Source organism: Eubalaena glacialis, chromosome 2, assembly GCF_028564815.1.
Source record: "Eubalaena glacialis isolate mEubGla1 chromosome 2, mEubGla1.1.hap2.+ XY, whole genome shotgun sequence".
Lineage (NCBI taxonomy): Eukaryota > Metazoa > Chordata > Mammalia > Artiodactyla > Balaenidae > Eubalaena > Eubalaena glacialis.
The window spans coordinates 56,677,406-56,692,073 of record NC_083717.1 but is presented as its reverse complement, the minus strand read 5'-3'; the positions used below and the strand labels follow the sequence as shown (position 1 = coordinate 56,692,073).

The following is a 14,668-nucleotide window of genomic DNA, read 5'->3' as shown; positions in this document are numbered from 1 at the left end:
TCTGAAGCCCACGTGTGATTTCTGTCCTCTTCTCAGGTGGAGTTGCCAGGCAAGGCTGGCCGTCCGCTAACAAAAGAACACCTTCGCGTGGTACGAGGGAGACACGAAAGAAGTGGGGCGGGCCCAGGGTGCTGAACCTGGCCATGGATCTCTCAGGGCCGTAGGCATTCCCCCACCCCAAGATGTGCTATTGGATATTAGGGTTTCCTCGGATGGGCCCAGTGACTGCAAGCGTGGATTAACTCTTCCTCTTAATGAGTGGCCTGGGGGCTGTGGATTCCCCAGGCTGTTGGAGTACTCCGGGGTCATTGGATCCTCTGCAGATCCACCCGGCCTCACAGTTGGATTCTGCAGCGTCCCAGCACATGCTTGGATGGATGATGACTCCCTCGTATGCATTCCTTGGAAAATCTGAACAAAATGAGTGAGAACGCTCTACCGTCTCCTCATCGAAACTGAGGTCCAGCACGTTGCCTCCCTTGGGGGTAGGGGACAGTTAGGAGTGAGGGCCAGCGTTCCCTTGCTGACACGTATGCAAACACCACTCAAGGCGCCAGCATTGGAGGGGATCCTGTCTGAGGGTCGACTATGCACAGTAGCTGGGTAGGCTGTGATGCCAGGTCCTTGGTGAAAGGCTGGTGAGGGATTGCGAGATGGCAGGCTCTCCTGCTGGTCATAGGAGTTGGAGTGTGTGCTGATCTAGGCCCAGTGAGCTTGCGGCTTGGAGAGGTGTGTTTTGTCCAGGTTCCCGCTTTGGGCGTGGCACTTCGGGGGGTGTATCCACTGTGCCCTGGCAGGCTTCCAGCTCCCCTCGCGTGGCAGAGGTCTTCCACTGGAAGTCTGTCTGTGGTCCTTGGGGACAGTGCCTTTGATCTCTGTGAGGTCCTCAGTAGTGTCACTGTGGCCATGGAGAAGTGCTAGGATGCATGGGCTGGGGTCGGCGTCATCAAAGCAGGCATTCTTGCGGTCTGTCTTCCATGGTGTACAGTGTCCCCGTGTTCATATGATGTCTGTGGCTTCCAGTAGGGTCGAGACGCCCTGCGGGCAGGAGGAGGGCACTTAGGACGATGCTGTCAAGCATTTGAGCGTTTCCTCCAGGTTCAGGGCCACGAAACCTGCAGGCTGGGAGCTGGCCGAGACGTGGCTGGAAAGGTGGCCTCGTTTCTGCTGTGGGGTTCGAACCTGGGTCATGGTTGCTGAAGACCACCACTTCCCATGGCGGGCATTCCCACTGGTCCACGGAAAGTGATTTGCCCTAGTTGGCGAGAAGTGGCACTTGGGCTGAAGTCCGTTAGCCCCTTGAGAGGTGCCGGGCTGCATCTTGCCTGTAGCCAGCTGTAGGTAGGAATTGGCCCCATCCATGGGAGGTTCTCTTGCTTCCAAAAGCGCTGGGAGTGGCCCCAATTGCACATCAGTTGTGCTACTACCTGACAGGGTCTCCAGGTCCAGGTAGATGTCACACCCACGGCCGGGAGGCAGGTCTCGTCGAGACTTTGTGCTTTGGTCTGAAGACGTGGCTGTGGGAGAGCAGGAGTCCGTGGGCTATTTCAACATCCCCTGGGGGTCAAAGTTCGCATGCGGCCTCTTGAGGCTGACAGGGGTTTTTCTCCATTCGGGAGGGGTCCAAAGCCAGGGTGCTGTGTATAAACAGTGGCTTTTACTGTTCAAGTTCTCTGCAGAGGGCCACAGGGACACAGAGAGACCAAGACGCAGATTCAGAGGAACACACAGAAACCCACAAGAGCGTCCTCGTGTGCAGTCACAGTCACACACACGCACACGCGGGAATGCACACATACAACCTCACACACCCCGGCCAACGTACGTGCCTAACTTCCTGCAGTCGTGCTGTCAGACATACATTCAGTTCTTGGTAAAGGATAGAGGTCCTTGTGAACCAGGTTCAGGGCTCCAGCCCAGGTAAATGTTCGCATGAATCGTGTTCTTTGAGAACCCCAGTCCAATTCTGAATCCTGCGTGATTTCTGTCCACTTCTCAGGTGCAGTTGCTTGGCAAGGCTGGCCGTCAGCAAAGACAAGAGGACGTTTGCGTGTTCTGATGATTGGAGGTGCTGAGGAGAACTGGAAAAAGTGAGGTGGGCCCATGTTGCCTAGTGTGGACGTGGATAACTCAGGATGGTAGGCATTCAACCACCCCAAGATGTGCCATTGGGTATTAGGTTTTCCTTAGATGGACCCAATGGCTGCAAGATTGTATTGACTGTTGCTATTGCTGAGTGGCCTGAGGGCTATGGATTACCAAGGCTTTTGGAGTACCCCGGGCTCATGACTCCTTTGAACAGCACCATGGCCTGCCTGGTTGTGTTCGGCAGCGTCCGAGCATTTGCTAGGATCGATGATGACACCCTTGTATGCATTCCTTGGAAAATCTGAACAAAATGAGTGAGAACGCTCTACCGTCTCCTCATCGAAACTGAGGTCCAGCACGTTTCCTCTCTCGGGGGTATGGGACAGTTAGGAGTGAGGGCTGACGTCCCCTGCTGACAGGCATGCAAACACCACTAAGGGCTCCAGCATTGGAGGGACTCCTGTGTGAGGGTCGACCGTGTCTGCCCATAAGCTGGGTCATCTATGAATCCCCGGTCCCTGCTAAAAGACCGCTGAGGGAATACAAGAGGGCAGGCTCTCCTGCTAGTCTTCAGAGTCGGAGCGTGTGCTGGTGGAGGCCCAGTGAGCTTGCAGCTTGGAGAGGTGTGTTTTGGGCAGGATCACGCTTTGTGCATGCCGCTTCGGAGGTTGATTCTGGAAGCCAAAATGAGCAAGCTTCCCTGGTTGGAGCCTGGAGCCTCAGGCCAGGCCTGTGGCCCTCCCTGTTGTTGCGTTTGGCGCGGAGAGGTTCTGGAGTGCCCGCTGGGGCTGGAGCAATGGGTGGGTGTGGGCTGGGGTTGGGCATCGGCGGAAGGGGGCTGATGGATTAGGCCTCGGTGGTGCCCGTGTCAGCTCCTCTACTGCAGCACCCGGCACAGTGTTGGTGCTAAGTGTGTCATCATGGAGTGGGGTTAGGACCGAGTGCTGCATTTAAGCCTCCATGGTGGCTGGTGGCCTGGAGAGGAAAGTAAGGCATCATGAAGACAGGTCCTGTGTGGTGTCGTGGGATGGCCTGTCATCACTGGGTTGCAGGTGCTGGCCTCGGATTCCCAAGAAGGTGTCCTGTTCATGATGGGCTTACACCAGCTGCCTATGAAGGGGATGGCTTTGGGAGTTCATGAGGATGCGGTGAGGTAGGTATCCTGTGTAGAGTTGCGATTCCATTGCCAGAAGAATGACTCCAAAAGGGTGTCTTGCGGGACCTAGAGAAGATGGACATGCTGAGGCATCTGTGCCGGCCTCCTTGGGGGTAGGTGAGTTATGCAAACAAGCCCTTTGGTCGCTTTGTTCCCTCTTTTGGGAATGTCCAAAGCGATAGTGTTTCTGCCGGAGGGCATGACGCGGCCGACCCGTGTGGCATGCAGGCCGTTCGAGCAGCCAGAGTTTTATCCGGGGCAGTCCATTGGCGAGGAAGAGATGGGGGCACTGTTGCCATGCCAGGTGCCCTGCCGTGGCCAGCCACTGTTCCCTTTCAGGCTTCCAAGGCCCCTCGCATGGCAGAGGTCTTCCGTTGAAAGTCTGTCTGTGGTCCTCAGGGACAGTGCCTTTGATCACTGTGAGTTCCTCAGTAGTGTTGCTGTGGCAGTGGAGAATTGCCAGGATGCATGGTGTGGGATGAGCATCATCAAAGCAGGCAGGCTTGCGGTCTGTCTTCCCTGGTGTTCAGTGTCCCCGTGTTCGCATGATGTCTGTGGCTTCAAGTAGGGTTGAGTCGCCCTGCAGGCAAGAGGAGGGCACTTAGGACGAGGCTGTGTTTTGTTTGAGCGTTTCCTCAGTGGTCAGGGCCGTGAAACCTGCTGGTTGGAAGCTTGCCGATACGTGGCCGGGAAGGTGGCCTAATTTCCGCTGTGGGGTTCCAACCAGTGTCATGGTTGCTGAAGCCCAACACTTCCCGTTGTGGGCATTCCCACGGGGTCTCGGAAAGTGATTTGGTCTAGTTGGCGAGAAGAGGCCCTTGGGCCGAAGTTCCTTAGCCCCTTGAGTGGTTTCAGACTGCATCTTGCCAGTAGACAGCTTCAGGTCAGTGTCGGACCACCCATGGGAGTTCCCTTGCTTCCGGAAGTACTGGGAGTGACCGCAAGTGCACATCCGATGTCCTGGTAACTGGCAGGGTCTTGAGGTGCACGTAGATGTCACACCCACGGCCGGGAGGCAGGTCTCGTCCAGTCTTTGTGCTCTGGTCAGAAGGCGTGGCTGTGGGAGAGCGGGAGTCCGTGGACTATTTCAACAGCCCCTCGGGGTCAAAGTTTGCATGCGGCCTATTGAAGCTGACAGGGGTCTTTCTCTTTTCAGTTGGGGGTCTAAACAGGCTGCTGTGTATAAACTATGGCATTTACTGTTGGACGCCTCTTCACAGGGCCACAGGGACACACAGAGACCAAGACGCGTATTCAACGGCACACAGAGAAACCCACAAGAGCATCCAGGTGCACAGTCACAGTCACACACGCCCACACGCGTGAACACACACATACAGCGTCTCACACACCGGCCAACGTACGTGCCTAACTTCCTCCAGTCGTGCTGTGAGACACGCAATCAGTTTTCGGTAAGGGATAGTGGTACTTGGAAAGCAGGTTCCGGGCTCACACCCAGGAAAATGTTCCAAAGAATCATGTTCTCTGAGGACCCTGGTGCAATTCAGAAATCTGCGTGATTTCTGTTGCCTTCTCAGGTGCAGTTGCATGGTAAGGCTGGCCGTCGGCAAAGACAAGAAGACCTTCGCATTGTCTGATGACTGGATGTGGTAATGAGAACTGGAAAAAGTGGGGTGGGTGCATGTTGCCGAGCGTGGCTGTGGATAACTCAGGACGGTAGGCATTCACCCATACTAAGATGTGCCATTGGATATTAGGTTTTCCTCAGATGGGCCCAATGGCTGCAAGAGTGGATTGATTGTTGGTCTTGCTGAGTGGCCTGAAGACTGTGGATTCCCCAGGCTGTTGGAGTACTTCCGGGTCATGGCTCCTCTGCAGAGCCCCACGGCCTGCCCGTTTGTGTTCTGCAGCATCCCAGCATGTGCTTGGATCGATGATGACACCCTTGTATGCATTCCTTGGAAAATCTGAACAAAATGAGTGAGAACGCTCTACCGTCTCCTCATCGAAACTGAGGTCCAGCACGTTTCCTCTCTCGGGGGTAGGGCACAGTTAGGAGTGAGGGCCGACGTCCCCTGCTGACATGCATGCAAACACCACTAAGGGCTCCAGCATTGGAGGGGCTCCTGTCTGAGGGTCGACCGTGTCTGCCCATAAACTGGGTCATGTATGAATCCCCGGTCCCTGCCTAAAGGCCGTTGAGGGAATGCAAGGGGGCAGGCTCTCCTGCTAGTCTTCAGAGTTGGAGTGTGTGCTGGTGTACGCCCAGTGAGCTTGCAGTTAGAGAGGTGTGTTTTGGCCAGGATCACGCTTCATGCATGCCGCTTCGGGGGTTGATTCTGAAAGCCAAAAATAAGCAAGGATCCCTGGTTGGAGCCTGGAGCCTCAGGCCAGTTCTGTGGCCCTCTCTGTTGTTGCGTTTGGTGAGGTGAGGTTCTTGAGTGCCCGGTGGGGCTTGAGCAGTGGGCGGGGGTGGGCTGGAGTTGGGCGATGGAGGAAGGGGGCTGATGTATTAGGCCACGGTGCTGCCCCTGTCAGCTTCTCTGCTGAAGCTGCCAGCACACTGTTGGCACTAAGTGGATCATCGTGGAGTGGGGTAAGAATCAAGTGCTGCATTTAAGCCTGCCTGGTGGCTGCTGGCCTGGAGAGCAAGGTAAGGTATCATGAGGACAGGTCCTGTGTAATGGGCTGTCATCATTGGGTTGCAGGCGCTGGCCTCGGCTTCCCAAGGATGTGTCTTGTTCGTGATGGGCTGGCATCAGCTGCCTATGGAGGGGATGTCTTTGGCAATTCATGAGGATGCGGTGAGGTAGGTAAGCTGTGTAGAGTTGCGATCCCGTTTCCGGAGTAGTGACTCCCCACGGGTGTCTTGCGGGACGTAGAGAAGATGGACATGCTGAGGAATCTGTGCCGGCTTTTTTTGGGGAAGGTGAGTTATTTGAACAAGCCCTTTGGTCGCTTTGTTCCCTCATTTGGGAATGTGCAAAGTGATAGTGTTTCTCTCGGAGGGCATGACGTGGCCAGCCCGTGTGGCATGCAGGCCTTTCAAACAGCCAGAGGTTTATCCGGAGCAGTCCATTGGCGGGGCACAGATGGAGGCACTGTTGCCATGCCTGGTACGCTGCCGTGGACAGCGACTCAGCACTTTCAGTCTTCCACGTCCCCTCACATGGCAGAGGTCTTCCGTTTAAAGTCTGTCTGTGGTTCTCGGTGACAATGCCTTTGATCACTGTGAGTTACTTGGTGGTGTCACTGTGGCAGTGGAGAATTTCCAGGATGCATGGGGTGGGATCAGCATCATCAAAGCAGACAGGCTTGCGGTCTGTCTTCCTTTGTGTTCAGTGTTCCCGTGTTTGCAAGATGTCTGTGGCTTCGAGTAGGGTCGCATCGCACTGCGGAATAGAGGAGGGCACGTAGGACGAGGCTGTCGAGGGTTTGAGCATCTACTTAGGGGGCAGGGCCGTGAACCTTGCAGGATGGGAGCTGCCTGAGACGTGGCCGGGAAGGTGGCCTAGTTTCCGCCGTGGGTTTCCAACATGAGTCATGGTTGCTGAAGCCCACCACTTCGTGTGGTGGGCATTCCCACAGGTCAATGGAAAGTGATTAGGCCTAGTTGGTGAGAAGTGGCACTTGGGCTGACGATCGTTAGCCCCTTGAGTGGTTTCAGGCTGCATCTTGCCAGTAGACAGCTGCAGGTCGGTGTCGGCCGGCCCATGGGAGTTCCCTTGCTTCCGGAAGTACTGGGAGTGACCCCAAGTGCACATCAGATGTGCTGGTAGCTGGCAGAGTCTCGAGGTGCACGTACATGTCACACCCACGGCTGGGAGACATGTCTCTTCCAGCCTTTGTGCTTTGGACAGAGGGCGTGGCTGTCGGAGAGCGGGAGTCCGTGGACTATTTCAACAGCCCCTGGGGGTCAAAGTTTGCATGCGGCCTCTTGAAGCAGACAGGGGTCTTTCTCCTTTTAGTTGGATGTCTAACCAGGGTGCTGTGTATAAACTATGGCGTTAACTGTTGGACGCCTCTTCACAGGGCCACAGGGACACACGGAGACCAAGACGCGTATTCAGCAGCACACACAGACAAACCCACAAGCGCATCCGCGTGCACAGTCACAGTCACACACGCCCACACGCATGAACACGCACATACAGCCTCTCACACACTGGCCAACGTATGTGCCTAACTTCCTGCAGTCGTATTATCAGACATGCAGTCAAATCTCGGTAAGGGATAGAGGTCCTTGGGAAGCAGTTTCAGAGCTCAAGCCCAGGTAAATGTTTGTATGGATCATGTCATCTGAGGACACCAGTCCACTTCTGAAGGTTCGATGATTTCTGTCCACTTCTCAGGTGCAGTTGCAGGGCAAGGCTGGCTGTCGGCAAAAACAGGAAGACCTTCGTGTGCTCTGATGACTGGAGGTGCTAAGAAAAACTGGAAAAAGTGAGGCAGGCCCATGTTCCCGAGCATGGTCGTGGATAATTCAGGACGGTAGGTATTCAACCACCCCAAGATGTGCCATTAGATATTAGGTTTCCTCAGATGGGCCCAATGTCTGCATTAGTGGATTGATTGTTGGTCTTGCTGAGTGGCCTGAGGATTGGGGATTCTGCAGGCTTGTGGGGTATCCCGGGCTCATGGCTCCTCTGCAGAGACCTGCACACTGCCCGGTTGTGTTCTGCAGCAACCCAGCATGTGCTTGGATCGATGATGACACCCTAGTATGCATTCCTTCGAAAATCTGAACGAAATGGGTGAGAACACTCTACCGTCTCCTTATCAAAACTGAGGTTCAGCACGTTTCCTCTCTCGGGTGTAGGGGACTGTTAGGAGTGAGGGCCAGCATCCCCTGCCGACATGCATGCAAACACCACCAAGGACTCCAGTATTGGAGGGGCTCCTGTCTGAGGGTCGACCGTGTCTGCACATAAGCTGGGTTATCTGTGTATCCCGGATCCCTGCTGAAAGGCCGTTGAAAGAATGCGAGGGGGCAGGCTCTCCTGCTGGTCTTAAGAGTCGGGATGTGTGCCGGTCTAAGCCCAGTGTGCATGCAGTTGGATAGGTGTGTTTTGGCCAGGATCACGCTTCGTGCATGCCGTTTCGTGTGTTGATTCTGGAAGCCAAAATGAGCAAGCCTCCTGGTTGGTGCCTGGAGCCTCAGGCCAGGCCTGTGGCCCTCCCTGTCCTTGCGTTTTGCACAGTGAGGTTTTTGAGTCCCTAGTGAGGCTGGAGAAGTGGGCGGGGTTGGGCTCGTTTGGGCGTCGGGGGAAAGGGGCTGATGGATTAGACCACACTGCGGCCCTTGTCTGCTCCTCTACTTTAACACCCAGCACAGTGTTGGTGCGAAGTGGGGCATCGTGGAGTGGGGTGAGGATCGAGAGCTGCATTTAAGCCTGTGTGGTGGCTGGGGGCCTGGAGAGAAAGTTAAGGTATCATGAGGACACGTCCTATGTAATGTCGTGGGATGGGCTGTCATCATTGGGTTGCAGGCGCTGGCCTCGGCTTCCCGAGGATGTGTCTTGTTCGTGAAGGGCTGGCATCAGCTGCCTATGGAGGGGATGGCTTTGGCAGTTCATGAGGATGTAGTGAGGTAGGTAACCTGTGTAGAGTTGCGATCCCATTTCCGGAGGAGTGACTCCACAAGGGTGTCTTGCGGGACGTAGAGAAGATGGACATGCTGAGGCATCTGTGCCGGCCTCCTTGGGGGTAGGTGAGTTATGGGAACAAGCCCTTTGGTCGTTTTGTTCCTTCTTTTGGGAATGTGCAAAGCGATAGTGTTTCTCCCGGAGGGCATGACGCGGCCGGCCCATGTGGCATGCAGGCCGTTCGAACAGCCAGAGCTTTATCCGGAGGAGTCCATTGGCCGGGAAGAGATGGGGACACTGTTGCCCTGCCAGGTGCCCTGCCGTGGCCAAACACCTTTCCCTTTCAGGCTTCCAAGTCCCCTCGCATGGCAGAGGTCTTCCATTGAAAGTTTTTCTGTGTTCCTCGGGGACAGTGCCTTTGATCACTGTGAGTTCCTCCGTAGTGTCGCTGTGGCAGTGGAGAATTGCCAGGATGCATGCGGTGCTGCGGGCCACATCAAAGCAGACAGGCTTGCGGTCTGTCTTCCCTGGTGTTCAGTGTCCCCGTGTTCGCATGATGTCTGTGGCTTCAAGTAGGGTTGAGTCGCACTGCAGGGAGCAGGAGGGCACTTAGGACGAGGCTGTGAAGCGTTTGAGCGTTTCCTCAGTGGTCTGGGCCGCGAAACCTGCCATTTGGACGCTTGCCGATACGTGGCCTGGAAGGTGGCCTAATTTCTGCTGTCGGGTTCCAACCTGTGTCATGGTTGCTGAAGCCCAACACTTCCCGTTGTGGGCATTCCCACGGGGTCACGGAAAGTGATATGGTCTAGTTGGCGAGAAGAGGCACTTGGGCCGAAGTTCGTTAGCCCCTTGAGTAGTGCCGGGCTGCATCTTGCCTGTAGGCAACTGCAGGTCGGAATCAGCCCCCCCATGGGAGGTTCCCTTGGTTCGGGAGCGCTGGGAGTGACCCCAAGGGCACATCAGATGTGCTTGTAGGTGACAGGGTCTCCAGGTCCACGTAGATGTGACACCCACGGCCTGGAGGCAGGTCTCCTCCAGTCTTTCTGCTTTGGTCAGAAGGTGTGGCTGTTGGAGAGCGGGAGTCTGTGGACTATTTCAGCAGCCCCTGGGGGTCAAACTTCGCATGCGGCCTCTTGAGGCTGACAAGGGTCTTTCTACTCTCACTTGGGAGAACAACCAGGGTGCTGTGTATAAACTCTGGCGTTTACTGATGCAGGCGTCTGCAGAGGGCCACAGCGACACCCAGAGACCAAGACGCGTATTCAGCGCCACACACAGGAACCCACAAGCGCTTCCCCGTGCTCAGTCACAGTCACACACGCCCATACGTGTGAATAAACACATACAGCCTCTCACACACCGACCAACGTACGTGCCTAACTTCCTCCAGTCATGCTGTGAGACAAGCAATTAGTTTTCGGTAAGGGATAGTGGTCCTTTGGAAGCAGCTTCCGGGCTCACGGCCAGGTAAGTGTTCAAAAGAATCATGTGCACTGAGGACCGTGGTCCAATTCAGAAGCCTGCTTGATTTCTGTCCACTTCTCAGGTGTAGTTGCAGGGTAAGGCTGGTCGTCGGCAAAGACAAGAAGACCTTCGTGTTGTCTGATGAAGGGATGTGCTAAGGAGAACTGGAAAAAGTGGGGCAGGCGCACGTTGCCGAAAGTGGCTGTGGATAACTCAGGACAGTAGGCATTCACCCATACAAAGATGTGCCATTGGATATTAGGTGTTCCTCAGATGGGCCCAATGGCTGCAAGAGTGGATTGATAGTTGGTCTTGCTGAGTGACCTGAGGACTGTGGATTCCCCAGGCTGTTGGAGTACTTCCGGGTCACGGCTCCTCTGCAGAGCCCCACGGCTTTCCCGTTTGTGTTCTGCAGCGTCCCAGCATGTGCTTGGATCGATGATGACACCCTTGTATTCATTCCTTGGAAAATCTGAACAAAATGAGTGAGAACGTTCTACCGTCTCCTCATCGAAACTGAGGGTCCAGCACGATTCCTCTCTCGGGGGAATGGGACCGTTAGGAGTGAGGGCCGACGTCCCCTGCTGACAGGCATGCAAACACCACTAAGGGCTCCAGCATTGGAAGGACTCCTGTGTGAGGGTCGACCGTGTCTGCCCATAAGCTGGGTCATCTATGAATCCCCGGTCCCTGCTAAAAGACCGTTGAGGGAATACAAGGGGGCAGGCTCTCCTGCTAGTCTTCAGAGTCGGAGCGTGTGCTGGTGGAGGCCCAGTGAGCTTGCAGCTTGGAGAGGTGTGTTTTGGCCAGGAACACGCTTTGTGCATGCCGCTTCGGAGGTTGATTCTGGAAGCCAAAATGAGCAAGCTTCCCTGGTTGGAGCCTGGAGCCTCAGGCCAGGCCTGTGGCCCTCTCTGATGTTGTGTGTGGTGTGGTGAGGTTCCTGAGTGCCTGGTGGGGCTGGAGCAGTGAGCGGGGGTGGGCTGGAGTTGAGCGATGGCAGAAGGGGGCCAATGGACTAGGCCTCGGGGCTGCACCTGTCAGCACCCCTGCTGAAGCTGCCGGCACACTGTTGTTGCTAAGTGGATCATCGTGGAGTGGGCTGAGGATCGAGTGCTGCATTTAAGCCTGTGTGGTGGCTGGGGGCCTGGAGAGAAAGTTAAGGTATCATGAGGACACGTCCTATGTAATGTCGTGGGATGGGCTGTCATCATTTGGTTGCAGGTACTGGCCTCGGCTTCCCGAGGATGTGTCTTGTTCGTGAAGGACTGGCATCAGCCGCCTATGGAGGGGATGGCTTTGGCAGTTCATGAGGATGTAGTGAGGTAGGTAACCTGTGTAGAGTTGCGATCCCATTTCCGGAGGAGTCACTCCACACGGGTGTCTTGCGGGACGTAGAGAAGATGGACATGCTGAGGCATCTGTGCCGGCCTCCTTGGTGGTAGGTGAGTTTTGGGAACAAGCCCTTTGGTCGTTTTGTTCCTTCTTTTGGGAATGTGCAAAGCGATAATGTTTCCCCCGGAGGGCATGACGCGGCCGGCCCATGTGGCATGTAGGCCGTTCGAACAGCCACAGCTTTATCCGGAGTAGTCCATTGGCCGGGAAGAGATGGGGACACTGTTGCCCTGCCAGGTGCCCTGCCGTGGCCAAACACCTTTCCCTTTCAGGCTTCCAAGTCCCCTCGCATGGCAGAGGTCTTCCATTGAAAGTCTGTCTGTGGTCCTCGGGGACAGTGCCTGTGATCACTGTGAGTTGCTCGGTAGTGTCGCTGTGGCAGCGGAGAATTGCCAGGATGCATGTGGTGCTGTGGGCCTCATGAAAGCAGACAGGCTTGCGGTCTGTCTTCCCTGGTGTTCAGTGTCCCCGTGTTCGCATGATGTCTGTGGCTTCAAGTAGGGTTCAGTCGGCCTGCAGGCAGCAGGAGGGCACTTAGGACGAGGCTGTGAAGCGTTTGAGCGTTTCCTCAGTGGTCTGGGCCGTGAAACCTGCCATTTGGACGCTTGCCGATACGTGGCCGGGAAGGTGGCCTAATTTCCGCTGTCAGGTCCCAACCTGTGTCATGGTTGCTGAAGCCCAACACTTCCCGTTGTGGGCATTCCCACGGGGTCACGGAAAGTGATAAGGTCTAGTTGGCGAGAAGAGGCACTTGGGCGAAGTTCGATAGCTCCTTGAGTAGTGCCGGGCTGCATCTTGCCTGTAGGCAACTGCAGGTCGGAGTCAGCCCCCCCATGGGAGGTTCCCTTGCTTCTGGGAGCGCTGGGAGTGACCCCAAGGGCACATCAGATGTGCTTGTAGGTGGCAGGGTCTCCAGGTCCACGTAGATGTGACACCCACGGCCGGGAGGCAGGTCTCGTCCAGTCTTTGTGCTTTGGTCAGAAGGCGTGGCTGTGGGAGAGCTGGAGTCTGTGACCTATTGCAGCAGCCTCTGGGGGTTAAACTTCGCATGCGGCCTCTTGAAGCTGACAGGGGTCTTTCTCCTTTCAGTTGGGGTTCCAACCAGGGTGCTGTGTATAAACTATGGCGTTTACTGTTGGAGGTGTCTGCAGAGGGCCACAGCGACACCCAGAGACCAAGACGCGTATTCAGCGCCACGCACAGGAACCCACAAGCGCATCCCCGTGCTCAGTCACAGTCACACACGCCCATACGTGTGAATAAACACATACAGCCTCTCACACACCGACCAACGTACGTGCCTAACTTCCTCCAGTCATGCTGTGAGACAAGCAATTAGTTTTCGGTAAGGGATAGTGGTCCTTTGGAAGCAGCTTCCGGGCTCACGGCCAGGTAAGTGTTCAAAAGAATCATGTGCACTGAGGACCGTGGTCCAATTCAGAAGCCTGCTTGATTTCTGTCCACTTCTCAGGTGTAGTTGCAGGGTAAGGCTGGTCGTCGGCAAAGACAAGAAGACCTTCGTGTTGTCTGATGAAGGGATGTGCTAAGGAGAACTGGAAAAAGTGGGGCAGGCGCACGTTGCCGAAAGTGGCTGTGGATAACTCAGGACAGTAGGCATTCACCCATACAAAGATGTGCCATTGGATATTAGGTGTTCCTCAGATGGGCCCAATGGCTGCAAGAGTGGATTGATAGTTGGTCTTGCTGAGTGACCTGAGGACTGTGGATTCCCCAGGCTGTTGGAGTACTTCCGGGTCACGGCTCCTCTGCAGAGCCCCACGGCTTTCCCGTTTGTGTTCTGCAGCGTCCCAGCATGTGCTTGGATCGATGATGACACCCTTGTATTCATTCCTTGGAAAATCTGAACAAAATGAGTGAGAACGTTCTACCGTCTCCTCATCGAAACTGAGGGTCCAGCACGATTCCTCTCTCGGGGGAATGGGACCGTTAGGAGTGAGGGCCGACGTCCCCTGCTGACAGGCATGCAAACACCACTAAGGGCTCCAGCATTGGAAGGACTCCTGTGTGAGGGTCGACCGTGTCTGCCCATAAGCTGGGTCATCTATGAATCCCCGGTCCCTGCTAAAAGACCGTTGAGGGAATACAAGGGGGCAGGCTCTCCTGCTAGTCTTCAGAGTCGGAGCGTGTGCTGGTGGAGGCCCAGTGAGCTTGCAGCTTGGAGAGGTGTGTTTTGGCCAGGAACACGCTTTGTGCATGCCGCTTCGGAGGTTGATTCTGGAAGCCAAAATGAGCAAGCTTCCCTGGTTGGAGCCTGGAGCCTCAGGCCAGGCCTGTGGCCCTCTCTGATGTTGTGTGTGGTGTGGTGAGGTTCCTGAGTGCCTGGTGGGGCTGGAGCAGTGAGCGGGGGTGGGCTGGAGTTGAGCGATGGCAGAAGGGGGCCAATGGACTAGGCCTCGGGGCTGCACCTGTCAGCACCCCTGCTGAAGCTGCCGGCACACTGTTGTTGCTAAGTGGATCATCGTGGAGTGGGCTGAGGATCGAGTGCTGCATTTAAGCCTGTGTGGTGGCTGGGGGCCTGGAGAGAAAGTTAAGGTATCATGAGGACACGTCCTATGTAATGTCGTGGGATGGGCTGTCATCATTTGGTTGCAGGTACTGGCCTCGGCTTCCCGAGGATGTGTCTTGTTCGTGAAGGACTGGCATCAGCCGCCTATGGAGGGGATGGCTTTGGCAGTTCATGAGGATGTAGTGAGGTAGGTAACCTGTGTAGAGTTGCGATCCCATTTCCGGAGGAGTCACTCCACACGGGTGTCTTGCGGGACGTAGAGAAGATGGACATGCTGAGGCATCTGTGCCGGCCTCCTTGGTGGTAGGTGAGTTTTGGGAACAAGCCCTTTGGTCGTTTTGTTCCTTCTTTTGGGAATGTGCAAAGCGATAATGTTTCCCCCGGAGGGCATGACGCGGCCGGCCCATGTGGCATGTAGGCCGTTCGAACAGCCACAGCTTTATCCGGAGTAGTCCATTGGCCGGGAAGAGATGGGGACACTGTTGCCCTGCC

The 14,668-nt window shown here is 55.7% G+C and overlaps 6 non-coding genes across 6 annotated transcripts; all 6 read left to right on the top strand.

The window, feature by feature from the left end:
* Positions 1-371: 371 nt before the first annotated feature.
* On the top strand, positions 372-464 carry LOC133086509 (small nucleolar RNA SNORD116). The gene has a single exon (XR_009700263.1). It is a non-coding gene; the product is annotated as a small nucleolar RNA SNORD116 (small nucleolar RNA).
* Positions 465-2,349: 1,885 nt separating this feature from the next.
* On the top strand, positions 2,350-2,442 carry LOC133086301 (small nucleolar RNA SNORD116). Its single transcript, XR_009700060.1, has one exon. It is a non-coding gene; the product is annotated as a small nucleolar RNA SNORD116 (small nucleolar RNA).
* Positions 2,443-5,132: 2,690 nt separating this feature from the next.
* LOC133086300 (small nucleolar RNA SNORD116) lies at positions 5,133-5,225 on the top strand. Its single transcript, XR_009700059.1, has one exon. It is a non-coding gene; the product is annotated as a small nucleolar RNA SNORD116 (small nucleolar RNA).
* A 2,681-nt stretch (positions 5,226-7,906) lies between these two features.
* On the top strand, positions 7,907-7,999 carry LOC133085802 (small nucleolar RNA SNORD116). Its single transcript, XR_009699595.1, has one exon. It is a non-coding gene; the product is annotated as a small nucleolar RNA SNORD116 (small nucleolar RNA).
* A 2,687-nt stretch (positions 8,000-10,686) lies between these two features.
* On the top strand, positions 10,687-10,780 carry LOC133086570 (small nucleolar RNA SNORD116). The gene has a single exon (XR_009700322.1). It is a non-coding gene; the product is annotated as a small nucleolar RNA SNORD116 (small nucleolar RNA).
* A 2,690-nt stretch (positions 10,781-13,470) lies between these two features.
* On the top strand, positions 13,471-13,564 carry LOC133086569 (small nucleolar RNA SNORD116). The gene has a single exon (XR_009700321.1). It is a non-coding gene; the product is annotated as a small nucleolar RNA SNORD116 (small nucleolar RNA).
* The last annotated feature ends 1,104 nt before the right edge of the window (positions 13,565-14,668 follow it).